Below are 21,588 nucleotides of genomic sequence, written 5' to 3' on the forward strand. Positions count from 1 at the left end.
GACATACATCAGTCTAAGATGTACATCATGTAAGATGAGAGTCAGCACCTCCAAGTCTGAGGCCATGGTTCTCTACCAGAAAATGGTGGATTGCTCCCTCCAGGTTGGGGGTGAGTTGTTGCCTCAAGTGAAGGAGTTCAAGTATCTCGGGGTCTTGTTCACGAGTGAGGGTAGGATGGAGAGGGAGACTGACAGGTGATTGGTGCAGCATCCGCAGTAATGCGGACATTGTACCGGACCGTTGTGGTGAAGAAGGAGCTGAGCAAAGCTCTCAATTTACCAGTCAATCTTCGTTCCAACCCTGACCTATGGTCATGAGCTTTGGGTAGTGACTGAAAGGTTGACATCTCGGATGCAAGCAGCTAAAATGAGTTTCCTCCGTAGGGTCTCTAGGCTCAGCCTTAGAGATAGGGTGAGGAGCTCGGACATCTGGAGGGAGCTTGGAGTAGAGCCGCTGCTCCTTCACGTCGAAAGGAGCCAGTTGAGGTGGTTCGGGCATCTGATTAGGATGCCACCTGGGTGCCTTCCTTTGGAGGTTTACCGGGCATGGCCAACTGGGAAGAGGCCCCGGGGTAGACCCAGAACTCGCTGGAGGGACTACATGTCAAATCTGGCCTGGGAACACCTTGGGATTCCCCAGGAGGAGCCGGAGGGCATTGCTGGGGAGAGGGACATCTGGAGTGCCCTACTTGGTTAGCTGCCACCGTGACCCAACCCCGGAGAAGTGGCTGATGATGAATGAATAAATGAACATCGGTCTAACAGAGGGAACATTCAAAAAGAGGTTTAATGCACATGTGTAGCTTTAGAAACAACCGTTTAAAGAATGTAACATCTTTAAGCCGTTATATTTGGTCATTTGTGGACAGAAACATTAATCATTCAACCACCTGGAAAATCCTCTCAAAGAACAAGGCACATTCAACTAGTAGTAAAATGTGTAATCTATAATAATAATAATAATAATACATGTTATTTGTGGGTGCCTATCAGAGCACTCAAGGACACCTTACAGAACACAGTAAAACACAAGCAGCACTGTATCAGACAGCATAAAATCAAAACAAAGCAGGGTAGATCATAAAAAGTTAATACAACAGATAAGTATGAAATCATCATCTGCACAAAACTTAATGAGGCGTGGATCAGACTGAATATGCCAGCTTGAAAAGATACGTTTTGAGATGGGATCTGAAGGTTGAAAGAGAGTCAATATTGTGGATTTCTTGTGGAAGAGATCGCCATAGGTGTGGAGCAGAAAGACTGAAGGCTCTAGTCCCCATGGTAGTGGGCCAATGGTGTAGTAAGTTGGAGAGCAGAAGAGGATCTGAGAGTGTGGGGGGGGGGGCGTGTAGATATGGAGTTTGGAAAGATATGAAGGAGCTAAAGGGGAAGACCAAAGAGGATAGCATCACAGTAGTAAATATGGAATGTAACCATGGTGTGAGTGAGTATGGCTGTGCTTTTAGGTGTAAGTGATGGCCGAAGATGATTAATATTGCGTAGGTGGAAGTATGAAGACTAAGTGACATTGTTGATGTGGGCTTCAAAAGATAATGTGCTGTCCAGGATGACACCCACACTCTTAACCTGAGGCAATGGGGGAACTATATAATTGTCAATAGTAAGAGAAAAACTCAGTTTTGGCCAAAGCAGATTTACTGCCAACTAGGAAGACCTCAGTTTTGTCACTATTAAGTCTGAGAAAGTGGTATGAAAACCAGGATTTAATTTCTAGTAAACAGTCAGAAAGGGAAGAGGGCGGAAGAGTGGAGGTAGGCTTGGCGGATAGATAAAGCTGGGTGTCATCCGCATAGCAGTGAAATTGAATGCCAAATCTCCTGAAAATGTGGTCAAGAGGTACTAGGCAAATAATAAACAGCAGAGGTCCCAATATAGAGCCCTGGGGAACACCAGTAGTAACAGGAAAGGACTGAGATCTCAGATTTTTAAGTTGGACTAACTGAGTGCAGCCAGACATGTACCTGAGATGTGACTGTTCTTTAAAATACTTTAGAAAGAAATGGTAAATTTGAGATAGGGTGAAAATTATTCAAATTGTTGGGGTCTTCACCAGGTTTCTTGAGTACTGGAGTTATTGCAGCCGTTTTGAGAGATGAGGGAACAAGACCAGAGGTAAGGGAGGAATGTATGATATCAGTTATTAAAGAGGATAAAAAAAAGGTAGACAGGCTTTTACTAAATGAGTAGGAAGGGGGTCTAACTGACAGGTAGATGATTTGGATTTGCGAATAAGACCAGACATTTCTGCAACAGTTGGGAGCTTAAAACTTGATAGTGAAGAAGAGAAGGGAGCATAGAAGAGTGAATAAGATGAACTGTACAGTATTGTTTGACGAGGTCAATTGCTGAATATTTTCAATTTTGGCATTAAAAAGGGTCATGAAGGCATTACATTGAGCAACTGAATACAGGTGAGGTGCAAGAGTAAAATATTGTTAACCATGGAAAACAGCGTTCTAGTGTTCCCTTCATCTGATCTAATTAAATTTGTATAATAAGACGATTTAGCTGTGGCCAGAGCCTCCTTATAATGAAGTATGTGGTCGTTATACATGTCTTTATGAACAACAAGGCCAGTTTTCATGTAAAGGCATTCCAGGCGATGGCCTTTAGTTTTAAGCTGGCGTAGTGCAGGTGTAAACCAAGGGGCAGAATGGGTAAAGGAAACAGACTGGGTTTTTAAAAGGAGCAAGATTGTTTAATAGACTATAATGGCCATCGTTGTAATGAGAGACCAGTTCGTCTGGGGTGGATACATTGTCTTTGCTGGGGAGGTTATCAATTTCACAAGTGAGCAAATAAATCAGTATTCTTAATATTATGGAATGAGATGGAGCGTGACAAATTTGTTTTGGATATTGTTAAATTAACATCGCAAGACATTAACTTGTGGCTGGAAATGGGCAAATCAGATGCATTGCAATTAAAAGGAGTTACACCAGAGCAGCAAATCAGATCAAGTATGTATCCTTTGGAGTGCATAGGAAAATCAATATACGTATTGCTGTGATCCAAAATTGTCCAGGCATTGTAGTGATATAACGCCATGTATATCCACTGGAACTACACTAGGTGTTATGTACTACCCGGACTGTTATTATGGTTACACCACTACCATGTATGGTTATTACGTCTGCCTACTGAGCCACGATTAAACCTGAGTTCTATAACCCGGTGTGGTCATTGATTCTCGACCAATACTACCCCAAGTATTACTTCATGGTGGCAGCGGTAAAGTACTCTCTATGAAGAATGAAGATAGACTGATAAAATTGTCCGTGGCTAATTTCTGTCATCATTCAAGCAAGAGTGCGCCGGAGCTGAGCTACCCGCAAAGCTAACTAGCTAGCTAGTAACAGGAGACGTCATGGCATCGCATGTACCGACGATGAATTGGTCCGACCCGGACCTGGGTGAGGCAATTTCACTGTATAAACAGAAAATGGCTCTGTATTTAGAAGATGAAGAAATAAATGGCGCAGCTAAACAAGCTAGGAAAATATGTCGTGGAATCGGAGATGAAGGATTAAAAAGACTGAACGCCAGTGGTCTCACCGATGATGAAAAGAAAAAGCCCGCCAAACTATGGGACTTCTTTGAAAAACAGCTAAAGTTGAACGTAAATTTCAGAATCCATAGACTGCAACTGATGCAACACAGACAGAAACCAGATGAGAATATTGATGATTTTGTGACCAGAGCCAGAACACTAGCACAGAAATGTCAGTTTTCAGACGAAGAGCTTAACGAGCGTATGATTGAGCTTATTATTGCGAGCACTCCCCATGATGCCCTGAGGAATGATCTATACAGCAAACCAAAAGGATATTCCTTAGCAGAGGTTCTGGCCGAGGGACAAAAATATGAAGCCCTGACAGCAGGCAATGAACAGTTAGACAAACTTAGCCTGTCACACAATGAGAGAATCCACGCTGTGGACAGGGACCGCATAGGTCATAACTGTGGGAGAAGCCACAAACCACGTCGATGTCCTGCATATGATGATGAATGCAATGCGTGTGGTGCAAAAGGTCACTAGGAGCGGTGCTGCAGGAAGGCCAAACGAGAGTGCCAGGAACACTCCAGCCAGAGCAGGAGTGGGGGAAGTAAGTCCCACACACCACAAGACAAATAGCACAAGCGCAAAACCTATGTAGCCCGTGGAATTAGATACCACACAGGACACAATTACTTCCGGGGTTCTTGTAGCTTTAATTTTATTGTTTGAACCTTCGAATGCAGATCGTTTTACTGAGTGCATACATTCCTGTGTCTTTCGAGCAAACAGCTCATAAATGTTCACAGATGTGGCAAGTTTAACAGAAAAGATTTTAAAAAGGGAAATAATAAATACAAAATACGGTGCAAAATACGGCAGTGGACTATGTACGTTAAACAGGGTTTAACAAAGACATGTGGAACTTCCTGAAGATCGCGCAACTTCTCACTCTGTCAGTTACCTTTAAACAGAATTAAAATGCATATAAAACCTTTACATCCCAAATACAATGGCATGGTGTGGCTTTATTCACGCCAACATTACCTTGTCATGCCTGCAATGGCGAACAGCGGTCGACGGCTCGCGCCCAAAATCACCGAACATCAACTCCAGTAGCGTCTAAATCAAACCATCTTGTCAAATTACCGACATACAATATTGTTTGGAATAATGTTACAGGTATATTTCACAAGATATTTACCCTTACTTACTACGGAGTCAGAGCCTCGTCACACCGCAATCTTCAGGCGCCCCACACAAGAAAAAAAGAAAGAATACCCAAGATGCACTTGGATAACTTGCACGGAGTTACAATAAAAGTCCGCCACTGCCACTTACTGGTCAAAACATGCAATGACAACCAAAACTATAAAAATACACTCACAATCTGCCTCACAATTTAAATACATCAAATGACATTTTACATGGCTTGACAGTGTAACAATTACATATATTAACAGTTAAACTATACTAAATTTAAGTGGAAAATCATTTAACATATTTAACAGATTTACCACCCGGCTACATACTCCCCTGCAAATATAGTCAACGTCCTCGGTGACTACGAAACATGAACTGACTCAAATACTCCCTGCAAGGCCTTTTCAAAGAGAGCAGCACCCAAGCTTGTCAAAACCGTAGAGACCATGTCTGTGCTGACTGAGACTGCATTACAGGCTGACTTTGGCAGATGAAATGGGTTTGAATGAGATCCAGCCATTTCCCGCTTGCTTTTCCTAATGGCAGGTTTAGGTGCATAGGTTCTACGTCCTGCTCCACCAGCATCCTCTGTTAGTGCGGGCCTGTCCCTGTTTTCAATATTGGGCAAGTCACTGTCGCTAACGTTTGGATGCACATCATTAACACATTCTGTTTCTGTGCCACAATTTCTCATATCTGAATAACCTTCCTCAGGTCCTTCACCGTCACTCTCATCTGTGGGTGCTGTCACAGGTAAACTAACACTTTCTGCTGCAAGAGGCAGGTTAGGTACTTGCACAAGCCGGCGAGGGATGACTTCCTCAACAATAACAAAATCAGCCTCAGGTGACTCAGGCTCATCCTCAGCTACAGGCTGTGTAGTGGTCTGTAACCTAGTTCTAGTTCTTGGTTTGGGAACTGGTTTCGCACAAGGTCGCAACTCTGACCTATGAACTCTTTTAATGGGACCTCCCTCAAAAGGTTCAACAGTGTGTGTGGTACCCTGGATGTCAACTACCTTGTAGACTGTTGAGGTCCATGTGTCCTGAATCTTATGTCTACCTGGGGGTCTGTGACGTAGGAAAACCAACTGACCAATGTCCACAGGAGGACAATACACCTTCTCATTTTGCAGTGAGATCCTCTCAGCTGCCTTCTGCTCTGAGTACTCTCTGGCTCTCTCATGTGCCTGTCGGAGTCTCTCCTGATGAACAGACAACCAATCCTGTTTCCTGTCTGACACACACTCACGCCCTAATAAAGCATCTACTGGGAGATGTGGCTGTACCCCGAAAAGCAAATAATAAGGCGAGTACCCTGTGGTGGAATGAGGAGTGACATTATAGGCATATACTACTTCAGACAGATGCTCTGGCCAACGCTTTTTTTTCTCTGGTGGGAGTGTCCTTAACAAGTCATGGAGTGTGCGATTGTATCTTTCACACTGACCGTTTCCCTGTGGCCTGTAGGGAGTTGTCCGTGTCTTTTTAACCCCATAGAGTTTGCACAGCTCTGCTATAATTTCACTCTCGAAATTTCGACCTTGGTCTGAGTGCAGTCTCTCTGGGACCCCATATTTCATGAACCACTCCCTGAGCAAAACTTTAGCTGTAGTGTCAGCCTTCTGGTCTTTGGTAGCATACGCTTGTGTGAACTTTGTAAACACATCGGTCACAACAAGGACATTTTCACGGCCATCTGAAGCTGCCTCCAACACTGTAAAATCAACAGCCACCACTTCTAGAGGTCGGGAGGCCAGGAATGCCTGAACTGGAGCATGGATTTTTGGCTGAGGCATCTTGGTCAAAATGCACCGCTCGCAGTTTTTAACCCAGCTTTCAACATCCTCGCATAGCCCTACCCAAAAACACCTCCCTCTTAGCAAGTTTACAGTGCGCTCTATGCCCTGATGTCCCATGTTGTTATGTACATTTTCTAGAACTTGGTCCCTCAAACAACTAGGCACAAGTAACTGCCACACTTCTCCATGACGTGGGTCTGTGATAACCCTGTACAACAACCCTTCTCGTTGTTGTATGCATCTCCATTGTTTCAACAATCTTTTCACTTGACTAGACAGGGCTGCTCTCTCTCTGGGACATGGCCTCCTCCCCCGATCCCAAAATGCCCTAAACTCTTTTAGGGTGGGGTCACCGGCCTGAAAACCTACCAGCTCCTCTCTGGTATAACCTGGCAGTGTGGGGGTGTTGCCCTGTTTAGTACCTGTCTCACCAGACCTCGACTCCCCAGCACGGATCTGTCTCACTTTGTAACACTCCAGACCTCTAGAGACAAGACCAGGATCCAGAACTGTTCCTCGCTCAATCAGGTTACACACAGTGATACAGTCGTCAAAATCCGAGTCAGGGTCTGTTTCAGGCTCCCCTGCAAACTCCTGCCTAGAGAGAGCATCTGCGGCGGCATTACTGCAACCAGGACGGTACTTAACCTCGAAATCAAAAACAGACAGTTGCGCTACCCACCTCTGCTCTATAGCACCTAACTTGGCTGTCTTGAGGTGGCAGAGGGGATTGTTATCAGTCAGGACAACAAACTTTGAACCAAGCAAGTAACCCCTGAATTTTTCAGCAACTGCCCATTTTAAGGCAAGCAACTCCAACTTCATGCTACTATAATTTCGGTCATTCTTCTCAGCCTGGCGTAGTCTGCGGCTAGCATATGCTAGGACACGTCTGGTGTCACCTTGCTGCTGACACAATACAGCGCCTAATCCATGCTGACTAGCATCTGTCTCAACTACAAATGGTTGTGTGAAATCGGCAAAACCCAAAATGGGAGCAGAGGTAAGTTTTTCCTTTAACTGCTCAAAGGAAGAGTCACACTCTGGTGTCCACATATTACAAAACTGGTGACCTACTTTCCCTGTTTTTTTCACACCTGAACATTTGTTGACTAGGTCATGCAGTGGCCCGGCAATCTGTGAGAAGCCTCGAATGAATCTCCTGTAGTAACTACAGAAACCCAAGAACGACTGCAGCTCTTTGGCAGTGGTTGGGACCTTCCAGTTCTTAACAGCAGAGACCTTGGAGGGGTCAGTTCCTATACCTTCTGCTGACACCTGATGACCCAAAAACTTTACTGACTGTTGTAGAAAAGCACACTTCTGCAACTTCACCTTAAGGCCCGTCTCTGCCAGTCTCTTAAACACAGTCTCAAGTCTCTCCAAATGCTGCTCAAATGTCTCTGAAAAAACCAAGATGTCATCTAGGTAGACCAGGAGTATCTGAAAAATGAGATCATTCATAGTAACTTGCATAAGTCTCTGAAATGTAGCTGGACCGTTACAAACACCAAAAGGCATTCTCACGTACTCATACAGACCAAACGGTGTAGTAAATGCAGTCTTAGTCCGATCCCTCTCATGCATAGCTACCTGGTGGTATCCGCTCGCCAGATCTATGGTCGAAAAGAACTTTGCCCCTCTCAGCGCATCAAAACTCTCATCAATTCTCGGGAGCGGGAATGCATCACGTCTTGTCTTTGAGTTGAGTTTCCTGTAATCAACACATAGCCTCAGACTACCATCTGCCTTTCTCACTAGTACTATGGGCGAAGCATAAGCACTAGAGCTTTCTTGAATGACCCCTTTTTTAAGCAGCTTGCCAATATGTTCCCTGACTTCACTGTACTGTGTGGGTGGGATTCGTCTGTATGGCTGTGTTACAGGTATGTCATCTGTCAGATGGATCTCATGTTGTACTTTGTCAGTGTGGCCTAGATCTTCATCTTCTGTTGCAAACACAAAAGAGTACTTCTCCAGTAACAAAGTCAGCTGTGCTTGCTGTTCTGGGCTACCACAAAAATTGAGCTTGCCGAGAATTTCCTGCACATCTGTCGGTGTTTCGGGGTGTTCACTGATACTCACTTGTTCAGTGTCCGCTGAGATTCTCTGGAACTGTACCTCACAAAGCTCATCACTTTTCACACAGTCTACCTGAGTCAAAACCCCTAGCCTAGTCCGTGGCCCTAGCCAGATATCTTCATCAGACATGTTCATGACTCGGACTGGAAAAATGTGATTGCCCGATGAAACCAAAGTAGGCACAACAACCAAACCTCCAGGAACGGGGACACCCACAGACTCCAGCAACAAAAAAGAACCATCCTCACTCACGGTCCTGAGTCCCCTGGCCATAACTGTAGCAGCAGATGAAGCAGGTACATGGACTACATCCTTACCAGCTACCCTAGCGAAAGAGAGTCTGTCTGTTGCATGTACTGCATGAAGATGATTAAAAGCCTCTCTCCAGTTTGAGTCAAACCTCTCCTGCAGTGTGGTGTCAAACTCAGTGTGTACTAGCTCTCTGCATTTTTTGACAATGTTCATCCCTATTAGACCTGGAACAGAGGAAGAGTGTTCAGAATCTTTAACTATCAGAAAACCTCGCTCTGGGATAGTCAGACCCATGGCTTCTACATCAAGCTCCACATAACCCATATAGGGTATGTCTAATCCATTAGCTGCAGTGATCTTTAACCACTCAAATGCCGGGTGAATGTCTTCACCTTTCACTGACAGGTGTTCCCTGAAAAAACTCTCAGAAATTGTACTGACCTGGCTACCAGTGTCAAGTAAGCAGGACACTGTAACACCTCGTAGTTTCACCTCAACAGTTTTACATTCTCCGACTGCACGCTCTAAGATCCTGCTTCTGTCTGGAGTCTCTTTTGGTGAGCCAGCTTCCTCCCCTCGAGTTGTGTGGCTCATGACAACTGAGGGTGCGAGTTTTCCTGCACTACATAAGAACTAGGTGTTGCGTCCCCTTGACCCCCTCTGGCCTGTGAGCATTTTCTTGCAATGTGACCTATGCCTCTACACTTGAAACAGATAGGCTGACCATCTGGTGTGAACTTTGGCTGGGGTCTAGGTCGTGGCTTGGGCTCTAGGAATGTCTGTTGAGTGCTGCGCTTACTCAGTTCACCTACAGCAAAGGCTAGATCAGCGAGTGTTTTGCCTAACTCTGCTAGCTGTTTTTCTTGATGGGCTACTGCTCTCCGAACATCATTTAATGCAATACCTTGGTCATTGTTTGTTTTAATAATAGAGCACTGGGTTTCCGGAACCTCTAATGTAACTTGGTTGCTCTTTATGACCCTGGGACGATGAGACCTGCTGTCCTCCATCTCCCACAGGAGGGCCTCGTTCCTCACATCTAGAAGACTGCTCTCTGGTTTGTCCCTAACCATTTTCCTGAGTTCACGCCTGAGTGCTGCTTCTCTTAAACCCTCAATAAACCGGTCTCTGAGCACAGTTTTCTCATTAGGTATTACATCTGTGGACTGTTTCACTACAGAGCTCAAAATCTGGGATAGTGCATGGGAGTAGTCACGGAGGTCTTCTCCATCAGTTTGGTTACGGTTGTAAAAGGTCTGCAAAAGCTGTGTGGAACTGCGCTTTTCCCCAAATGCATTGCTCAGGTAAGAGTATAAATCACTGGGCCCCACTGACTGACCCCTCATGCATAGTCGCACCTCTTCCAATGCAGGGCCATGCAATAGAGATAGTATATAGTCACATTGTTCCTCTGTTGTTTGCTCTCTATCTTAAAACCCTTTCAACCTCTTCAATAAACTCTTCGACAGATCTCCTGTCTGTACCACACTCCCCACTAAATGCTTGGATCTGGCGTTCTCTTGGAACGTAGATGTATGAACGTGTGGGTGCACTGTTATCACTTGCTCTCTGAGCCCTTGCTTCACCATTTAACCTGGTGAGCTCATCTCGCAGTCTGGCAAGCTCTTGCATGGTGGTCTGCATTTCTTTTGTAGCACCTTCACCTATACCCATTATGCCACCTGAGGTGTGGCCATTATCATTACGTGAACTCCCTTCATCACCAGAATCACTAGACATAATGATATATTAATCTTTACTCAGTCCAGTATAAATGAGGATATTTAGTTCAAAACCTGGTTCAAGGATACTACAAGGACAGTCTTTAACTTGGAGCCTTGCTGGATCTTGGTCTTTGTAGCTGAAGTTAGCGCTGGAGTCCTCTGCGCTGGTACGGCTGAGTCGTGTGAAACAGGAAGCACCAGAACCTCTTAGATGCCCTCACGTCGTCTCTCGCTGGTCACCACCTCCACAGCAGGATGGCTTCAGACTCAACACCAACGGACGTCACCAGCAATCTTCACCACTGCCGTATTTTTTTTTTTTTTAAGTAAAAATAAGCCACTCTGTTGCCAATTTTAAAAAAAAATGTTTTAGCTACACCCCACTCCTGGTACCAAAATTATATAGCCCGTGGAATTAGATACCACACAGGACACAATTACTTCCGGGGTTCTTGTAGCTTTAATTTTATTGTTTGAACCTTCGAATGCAGATCGTTTTACTGAGTGCATACATTCCTGTGTCTTTCGAGCAAACAGCTCATAAATGTTCACAGATGTGGCAAGTTTAACAGAAAAGATTTTAAAAAGGGAAATAATAAATACAAAATACGGTGCAAAATACGGCAGTGGACTATGTACGTTAAACAGGGTTTAACAAAGACATGTGGAACTTCCTGAAGATCGCGCAACTTCTCACTCTGTCAGTTACCTTTAAACAGAATTAAAATGCATATAAAACCTTTACATCCCAAATACAATGGCATGGTGTGGCTTTATTCACGCCAACATTACCTTGTCATGCCTGCAATGGCGAACAGCGGTCGACGGCTCGCGCCCAAAATCACCGAACATCAACTCCAGTAGCGTCTAAATCAAACCATCTTGTCAAATTACCGACATACAATATTGTTTGGAATAATGTTACAGGTATATTTCACAAGATATTTACCCTTACTTACTACGGAGTCAGAGCCTCGTCACACCGCAATCTTCAGGCGCCCCACACAAGAAAAAAAGAAAGAATACCCAAGATGCACTTGGATAACTTGCACGGAGTTACAATAAAAGTCCGCCACTGCCACTTACTGGTCAAAACATGCAATGACAACCAAAACTATAAAAATACACTCACAATCTGCCTCACAATTTAAATACATCAAATGACATTTTACATGGCTTGACAGTGTAACAATTACATATATTAACAGTTAAACTATACTAAATTTAAGTGGAAAATCATTTAACATATTTAACAGATTTACCACCCGGCTACACCTATATAGACAAAACGCAACAGAGCAGGACTCGCATACATGCTGTAGAGAGTAGCAGTGAAACAGACAGTGAGAACGAAAGTACTTACCAGAAACAGTTCCACTCCGTAACTATCAGTGAAAAGTGCATGCATAGCATAGACAGCAAGCCGGCCAGAGAGGAGGCGTACACAGTCCTGAAGGTGACACCACCTGACCTACCTGGTCGTGGATACACACTACGTCTGAAGATAGACACAGGTGCGTCAGGCAACACACTCCCATTGCGTACCTTCAAGCAGATGTACGGTGAAAATGCATACACCCAGAAACGACTGAAAAAAACCAACAGGAGGCTATCTGCATACAGTGGTCACGCCATCCCCTGCCTAGGCACCATTGACATTCCATGCCAGTACAAAGAATCCAAATGGATCAATGCAAAGTTATATGTTGTAGACGTACCAGGGCCAGCCATAGTTGGGCTGCCAACATGTGAACTGTTAAACCTAGTGACTGTCAATGTAGATAAAGTGACCGAGAAAGGACATGCAAACCAGAAAAAAGTCAACACAAGACAGACAAAACCCAAAATGACCATATCTAACAGTGCAGACCTAAAGAGAGCATACCCAGACCAGTTTGACAAAATTGGCAACTTCAGTGGAAAGGCCAAGCTCTTCCTGAAAAAGGATGCTGAACCATTCATAGACCCACCACGTAAGTGCAGCATTCACGTCAAAGACAAACTGAAAGATGAACTGAATAACCTAGTCGAACAAGATGTGTTAAGAAAAGTACAACAGCACACAGACTGGTGCTCGAGTCTGGCATACAGCACAAAGAAAGACGGTTCCCTTCGCATATGCTTAGACCCCCAAAAGCTTAATGCCAGCCTTAGGAGATGCCCACACAAGATTCCTACTGTGGAGGAACTGAACCCGAAGTTTGCAAATGCAAAAATATTCAGCAAACTTGACGCAAAAACTGGATATTGGTCAATACACCTAGAGGAAGAGTCACAACTGCTAACCACATTCCGAACTCCATTTGGTAGATACTGCTGGAAACGTTTGCCATTTGGTCTCAGTGTCTCTCAAGATCTCTTCCAGGCAAAGATGGACCAAATCCTGGAGGGGCTCGACGGTGTCGTCAGCATAGCCGATGATATCGCAGTCTACGGAGCAAGCGAAGAGGAGCATGACAGGAACCTGACCAACCTGATGGAGAGAGCAGCCAAGACAGGTATTGTGTTCAACAGTGACAAGTGCACAATCAAACAGACAAGCATCTCATTCTTTGGCAACCTGTACACAGACAAAGGTATCAAACCTGACCCAGCCAAAATCAGGGACATCCAGAAAATGCCGACACCCTAGAACAAAGATGAACTGAGCAGATTCTTGGGGATGCTGACCTACCTGTCACCCTACATCCCAAAGTTCGCAGACAAAGCACACACACTGAGGGTGCTGCTGAAAAGTGACGTGCCTTGGACATGGGACACTGACCACCAAAAGAGCTTTGAGGACCTGAAATCAGTTATCAACGAACATGACTGCCTGAAGTACTATGATCCAAGCACACCTCTGACACTTGAGGTCGATGCATCACAGAAAGGACTGGGCGTGGCATTAGTGGAGAACGAAAGACCCATAGCTTTTGGCTCAAAGACACTGGACGACTGCCAATCCAGGTACAGCAACATAGAGCGAGAAATGCTGGCCATAGTCTATGGAATGCAGCGATACCATACCTACCTGTATGGGAAGTCATTCATTGTAGTTACAGACCACAAACCCCTCGTTACCATATGCACAAAGCCACTGCATGCCGCCCCGCCACGGCTTCAGCGAATGCTGATAAAAACACAAGGATACAACTACGAGGTCACGTATCGACCAGGAAACCAATGGTCCTGGCAGACACACTCAGCCGACTACCCAACCCTGAGAACAACAGCAACATCGAGCTGGACGAGCGTATTGACGGAATAGAGGCAGAAGTCGAGGATCCAGAGATGCTCACTGTTGCAATGATAAACTTCTCTCCCGAGAAACAGGACGCACTCCGCACGGAAACCACCAGCGACCCCAGGCTCAATGCACTGAAAGAGCTGATCCACCAGCAACTACGTGAGTACTGGTCATTCAGAGATGAGCTCGCAGTTGAAGCAGGAGTCATATTCAAAGGCAGACAGGTGCTCATCCCAGACTCCATGACTGATTCTATACTCGAACAGCTGCATGTAGGACACCAGGGCATCGAAAAGACACGGCGACTGGCGAGAGAAAGTGTCTACTGGATCAGAATGAACGATGACATCGAAAGAGTCTGCAGGTCATGTAGCGTATGCGTGGAACATCAGGATGCAAATCCAAAGCAATCTCTCAACCCACACAACACACCGTCAAAACCATGGCAATCCCTAGCTTCTGATCTATTCGAGATCGATGGACATCAGTATTTACTGATTGTGGACATATATTCTAAGTTCCCTCTAGTGGATGAAATGCCCATGCCTGTGTCCAGCCGGGCAGTTGCACAAAAAACGGAAATGTACATGTCTCTTTTTGGAAGGCCTGGCGAGATACTTACAGATAATGGACCCCAGTACACAGGGCACGCGTTCCAGAGATTCACGGCTGACTGGGGAATCGGGCACGTGACAAGCTCACCCCACTATTCAAAAAGCAACGGATTCATTGAGAGGCATGTGCGACACATCAAATCCATTGTGAAGAAAACCATGAGACAAGGAGGTAACATGCAAGTGGCCTTACTACAGGTAAGAGCAACACCCATCGACAGTAAACTACCATCACCAGCAGAACTGATCTTCGGAAGGCCAGTCACCACCCTGCTGCCGAGTCGAGGGGACCCAGGCAAGGAGGAAAACCGACTCCACCTGGAGCAGAGAACAGCAAACATGAAGGAACATCATGACCGCAGCAGCGGCAGAGAACTACCTCCACTCGGTCCCGGACAGCACGTATCTGTCCTAAACAAGGAAAAAAGGACTTGGTATCCAGCCACCGTCGTACAAAAGTGCGATGAGCCAAGGAGCTACATTGTGCAAACATCAAATGGGAACAAACTCAGACGTGGCAGGAGCCACCTGCGGGAAATTCACCACCCCCCATGCACTGAGGAGCGCAAGAACCCGCTTCACAGAACCTCAACGGGACACTCATGCAGCTGGAACTTCTTCCATTCAAACCTGTGAAACACACAAGACAGTACGCACAAGATATGGAAGAGCTGTTTCCAAACCAGCTCACTCCAAGGACTATGAGTAGAGACAATCACACACAAAAGGAGGGCTCTGAATGTTTGTTTTTTGAGATGGACAATTGAGTGTGTTGTCTAAAAAAAAAAGAGAGAAGGCAACCTCTGTGTAATGAAAAAATTGAAAACTAAACAGGGGGGGGGTGTAGTGATATAACGCCATGTATATCCACTGGAACTACACTAGGTGTTATGTACTACCCGGACTGTTATTATGGTTACACCACTACCATGTATGGTTATTACGTCTGCCTACCGAGCCACGATTAAACCTGAGTTCTATAACCCGGTGTGGTCATTGATCATCGACCAATACTACCCCAAGTATTACTTCAGGCATGATGTAAAATCCCTTGTGAGACTATTGTGGACATTGTCCATGTGTATATTAAAAAAAACCACCCAGCAATATTACATTAGGGGGACAAAGAACATAAGGTTAGAAAAACAGAGTTCGTTTAAGAAATCGTGGTTGGGCTTCGGTGGTCGATAAACAATGGCTAGTATGGTAGGATTTGGCCCATCGATTTGTAGGGCAATGGACTCACATGAAACGTGCACAGGCAGTTATGGAAGACTGTTACGTTCCCCGTTAAAGGTCCAGGGGATGAGGGGAAGTAACAAAGAAAATAAAAGTATTCCGGGGGAATAAGAAAGGTGGGAGGCGGAACGAGGTGTACAAAACAGATTTATTAACAAAATTATTTTATAGTTTGACTAAAGGGTAAACAGGCAACTAAAGATGCTGGCGCTTAACTAACCAGGATTTTAACAAAACAAACGCAGATCCAACCAAACCGAAAGAAACAACACTAATAAGGTTTCACCCTCCTTCTCAAAGAGTATAGACACAAGAGCTTGCTCTCTGATTGACACCAATGGCCGTCTCTCTCCACACACTGCTACCAACGATGGCCCACTGGCACTGTTGGGTGTCTCTCTCCACGTTATATACCCAGCTGATGAGGAATTGGGGTCACCTGGCCTCAATCAGCAGCTCCACAGGAGGCGGGGCATCACCTGGAGAGGGAAAACTACAGACACGGCACTAGGGCCGTAACACCCCCTCCCATAAGTACAAACCCTAGGTTTGTATACGAGAGGGTAATCACATACACAACACACGGCACTGGGGCCGTAACACCCCCTCTTATAAATACAAACCCTAGGTTTGTATATTATAAATACAAACCCTAGGTTTGTATCTGTAAGAGCGTAATTGCACACAAAAAAAATTACGCCATTGCTAATTACTTACTTCTCGTAAGTATGGATGAGGATAACATTTGCCGTTTTTCAAATTCACACCTTTTTGTATGGTAACCGAACGGGCATTTTACCTACGGGATTAAGCATCAGTCCCCATATTGTCAGCTCCTCTTTTGTGCCGGATTTCAATGTTCCACCCCTGTACCAAAAGTGCCCAACGCATCAACCGTTGGTTGTGGTTGTACATCTGAGCTAAAAAGACAAGTGGGTTATGGTCGGTATACACAGTCACCGGAAGTGAGCTAGAACCAACATACATTTCAAAATGCTGCAGGGCAAGTAGCATGGCTAGGGTTTCCTTCTCAACAGTGGAGTAGTTGAGTTGATGCCGTTTGAATTTTGTAGAGAAGAAACACACTGGGTGAGGTAAACCACCCGTATCCTGCAGCAATACTGCTCCAGCCCCAGAAGCGCTGGCGTTAACTTCCAACTTGAAGGGCATGGAGAAGTTAGGGGTAGCTAGAACAGGGGCATTGCAGCAAAGGAGAGACTTTGCAGCTTCGAAGGAGTGCTGACACTCAGTCATCCACACAAAGGGAATAGCCGGGCTACACAAAGTGGTGAGGGGGGCAACTACCACCGAAAAGTTCCTGCAAAAACACCGGTAGTAACCAGTCATGCCTAGAAAACGGCGGAGTTCACGTCTGGTGGTGGGAACTGGGTAGTTTAATACCGCAGTGACTTTTGCATCTACCGATCGGACTTGCCCATGACCCACCTGCTTACCCAGGTAAGTAACAGTGGCTTTGCCAAACTCACACTTGGAGAGATTGAGTGTTAGGTTTGCATCCTTGAGCCTTTTAAACACCGTTTTCAGGCTAGACACATGGTCTGTCCAATTATTTGAGTACACGACTACATCATCGAGGTACACGTTGCAATGGGGGACATCACCCAACACCCTGCGCATCAAACGCTGAAACGTAGCAGGAGCGTTTTTCAAGCCAAACGCCATTACAGTATATTGCATGAAGTGGTCAGGGGTCACAAAAGCCGAGATCTCTGATGCTCTGGGGGTTAATGGAACTTGCCAATATCCTTTTAGGAGATCTAGTTTAGTGATAACAGTAGCGGGCCCGATATTATCAATAGTCTTCCATGCAGGGCAAAGGAAAAGAGTCCGGCACCGTAACTGCATTCACCTTCCGAAAGTCAGTGCAGAAATGGGGTGTCCCGTCAGCTTTCAGAGCCAACAGACACGGGGAACTCCAAGGACTGTGACTAGGCACTGCTAAACTATTTTTAATCAGATAATCAACTTCCGCTTTCATTACCTCGCGTGTATCAGTAGAACGGTAGGCATGCTGTTTGATGGGCACAGCACTACCAACGTCTATGTCATGCTGTAAGACACACGTACAGGACGGCACATCACCAAACAAAGTGGGAAAAGTGCGAAATAGACCGAGGACGTCACTTCGCTGCTCCACAGGGAGGTACGACAGGTGGGAGTTAACGTCATAGAAACTCAGTTGGTCAGCCTACTGTTGCAAGTGTAGGTGCATATAAATAACAGGGAGCTGTTGGCTGCATAACATTACCCTACAACACCTACCACTCCGTTGGCCACCAGAGGGCAGGTGGAATCCATCATCAGGTAAGACACCCACACATACTAAGGAAGCAGACGTTTCGGGACTCGCCTGTGTCACCCCAGGAGTATTCCTGGGAAAGTAAGGTTTAAGCATGTTGACATGACATAACCGTTTTTTCCTCCTACGCTCAGGAGTGAGAATAACAGTCTGTATCAGACGCTTTTCTTTCCACCACATATGGACCCAGAAATCGTGCAGTGAGGGCGGGACGGAACTGACGCGCCACTGCTTTACGGTCAAACCGTTTCTTCATGTTATCCTGGGAGGCGGAAAGGGCTTCTCTCGCCAGTAATGTTGCATTATGCAGTCGTGCTCTGCACTGGGAAACCAAATCCAGCACAGACTGGGAGCACGAACTAGACATGAACTGCTCCTGTAACACCTTTAACGGACCACGCACATTATGGCCAAAAATGAGTTCAGCCGGACTAAACCCCAGAGGCTCTTGCTTTGCGTCACGGATGGCAAAAAGCATGAACGGCAAACCTTCATCCCAATCTTTCCCTGTCTCATAACACTACTTCTGCAACATGGACATAAGAGTTTGGTGCCAGCGTTCTAGCGCACCGTGACTCAGGATGGTACACGCTATTCACTGCGTGTGATATGCCCAAAGACTGCAGTGTTTGTTTGAAGGTCTTAGATATAAAGTTTGTGCCCTGATCTGTCTGTACAACACGTGGTAACCCAAAAGTTGGAAAGAATTTAGTTAGCGCTCTACTAACGGCGGAAGCGATAATCTTCCTTAGTGGAACTGCTTCAGGAAACCGGGTCGAAACACACATTACAGTCAGTAGGAACTGGTTACCAGACTTTGTCCTGGGTAGGGGGCCAACACAGTCTACAATAACATGTTCAAAGGGGGGCCCAACAGCTGGAACTGGATGCAAAGCGGCAGAGGGAATTTTTTGATTTGGCTTGCCTGCAAGCTGGCACGTGTGACACGTTTTGCAAAAACGTGCAACGTCAGCTTTCAGTCCTGGCCAAAAGAAATGCTTTAGAACACGGTCGTAAGTCTTGGTTATACCCAGATGACCCGACCACAGGTGTTCATGCGCTAAGGTCAGCACATGTTGCCTATAGCCAACTGGAACTACAAGCTGATGAACTGAACTCCAGTCTTCTCCCAAGCCAGCTACTTTCCACTTTTCATGTAAAGTATCGCACCCCCCCCCCTTTGCTGGTGTCACAGGATTTGCAGGCGTACACAAACCCAGGAGGAATATTTTGATTAAACTGTGAAAAGTCATTTGGTTGTTGCCACGTCTTAGTCAAGCATAGGAAATCAAATTTACGATCATTCAGTAGATCATGAAGTAGGAGTCACTTGTTGGTTAGTGAGCGAATATTAAATGACCCGATGGAGAGGTTATTTTTTCGGTTTTGATGCTAGCCGACCTGGCTAAGTTAGCTAGTGCACTGTGGTCAACAGTCCGTCGGAATTTTCTCGAGGGACCAGGAAAGGAAGACCAGAGGGAACGGATTGGTTTTGTGTCATCGAAACTGAAGCTCCGGCGGGATCCACTGTGTTTCCGACGAAAATGATGAACAATATCTGAAGCTGCAGTACTGGTGGGGGCTCAGAGAGGTGGGGTCACTCGCAGTCGAAAAAGTTCCGCTGTCCTGTATTGAAGTAGCGGTGTTACTGGATGGAGTATCAAAGATAAAGTAATCCAGGTAAAAGTAATCCATATAAACAGCCCATTGATCAACATTATTGCCGGTGTTGTATCAAACGTAGGCTCCGGAGTAGAATGACAGTAGCTGGGGAGGCGAGGAATACAGTAGCCAGGTATAAAACGATTGGTAGCCAAAAACACACGGGATTGTCAGATAAAAACAAAATGAACAAGCAAACGATTCTGAAATTGTCAGTAGAATGAGCTACTGTTCATTTGGCTAAAGGAACAGTAGAGTCAACGACAGAGCAAACATTAACAGAGCTCCAGCGGGCAGTGGCGGCTAGTTTCGCCAGCGTTCATCCGACCGGAAGAAACCAAGTGAGATTATGTCTAACTGAAAAATATTGTATCATTTGTTAGAGGCACAAAATGTTGTGTTCTTCTTTGTCTTGCAGGATCCTGGTGAGTGGCGGAGGCTCGTCATGATCTTGGTGAGGGGCGGAGGCTCGTCCATTTTTGCTCATGAGCTGAGTGCGGACTACCACGTTTTTTCGTTGCTCTTTGTCATTTTGTAAATAAATGTGCTTCGGCAAAATTGCAAACTCGTCTGGTCTCCCATCTTTGTCACAGTCTACGTGCTGGGTTGTGACATTTGCAAACCAGAAATGTCCATATTGAATAACAGGAATGAATTGGCCAGCAGTTGCAAACATAGATATAAGCACCTATTTTGTAATTATAAATAACTCATGCCAATAGACAAATACCAACCCGCGTTGGACTGTTAGCGGTCACATGTTTTTGAATTTTTGAATGTCGCACCTCTCCCTTCCCCATTGGACGTTGTGCTTGTGATGTACATGACAGGCAGTAAAAGGTACACTATATGTACAAAAGTATTGGGACACCTGGCCATTACACCTACCAGAGCTTTTATGACATCCCATTCTAAGTCCATAGGCATTAATATGGAGTTGGATCCCCTTTGCAGCTATAACAGCTTCCACTCTTCTGGAAAGCTGAAAACTTTCCACAAGATTTTGGAGTGTGTGTTAGAATTTTTGCCCATTCAGAAGACCATTTGTGAGGTCAGGCACTGATGTCAAACGAGGAGTCCTGGCTCGCAAACTCCGTTCTAATTCATCCAGAAGGTGTTTGATGGGGTTGAGGTCAGGGCTCTGTGCGGGCCAATCAAGTTCTTCCACACCAAACTCACCCAACCATGTCTTAATGGACCTTGCTTTATGCACTGGGGCAGTCATGCTGGAACAGAAAAGGGCCCTCCCCAAACTGTTCGCACAAAGTTGGAAGCATAGAATTGTCCAACATGTCTTGGTATGCTGAAGAGTTAAGAGTTCCCTTCACTGGAACTAAGGGGCCTAGCCCAACCCCTGAAAAACAACCCCATACCATTATCCCTCCTCCACCAAACTTTACAGTTGGCACAATGCAGTCAGGCAGGTAACATTCTCCTGGCATCTGCCAAACCCAGACTCATCCATCAGACTGCCAGACAGAGAAGTGTGATTTGTCACTCCACAGAACACGTTTCCACTGCTCCAGAGTCCAGTGGTAGTGTGCTTTACACCACTCCATCCGACGCTTGGCATTCTGCTTGGTGATGTAAGGCTTGCATGCAGCTGCTCAGCCATGGAAACCCACAGTTTTTGTGCTGATGTTAATGCCAGAGGAAGTTTGGAACTCTGCAGTTATTGAGTCAACAGAACGCTGGCGTGGTCTGACACTTCATGGCTGAGTCGTTGTTGTTCCTAAACGCTTCCACTTTTCAATAATACCACTTAAAGTTGACCGTGGAATATCTAGCAGGGAAGAAATTTCATGAACTGACTTTTTGCAAAGGTGGCATGCTATGACAGTACCACGCTTGAATTCACTGAGCTCTTCAGAATGACCCATTCTTTCACAAATGTTTGTAAATGCAGACTGCTTGGCTAGCTGTTGGATTTTATACACCTGTG

Source organism: Lampris incognitus, chromosome 6 (assembly GCF_029633865.1).
Source record: "Lampris incognitus isolate fLamInc1 chromosome 6, fLamInc1.hap2, whole genome shotgun sequence".
Taxonomy (NCBI): domain Eukaryota; kingdom Metazoa; phylum Chordata; class Actinopteri; order Lampriformes; family Lampridae; genus Lampris; species Lampris incognitus.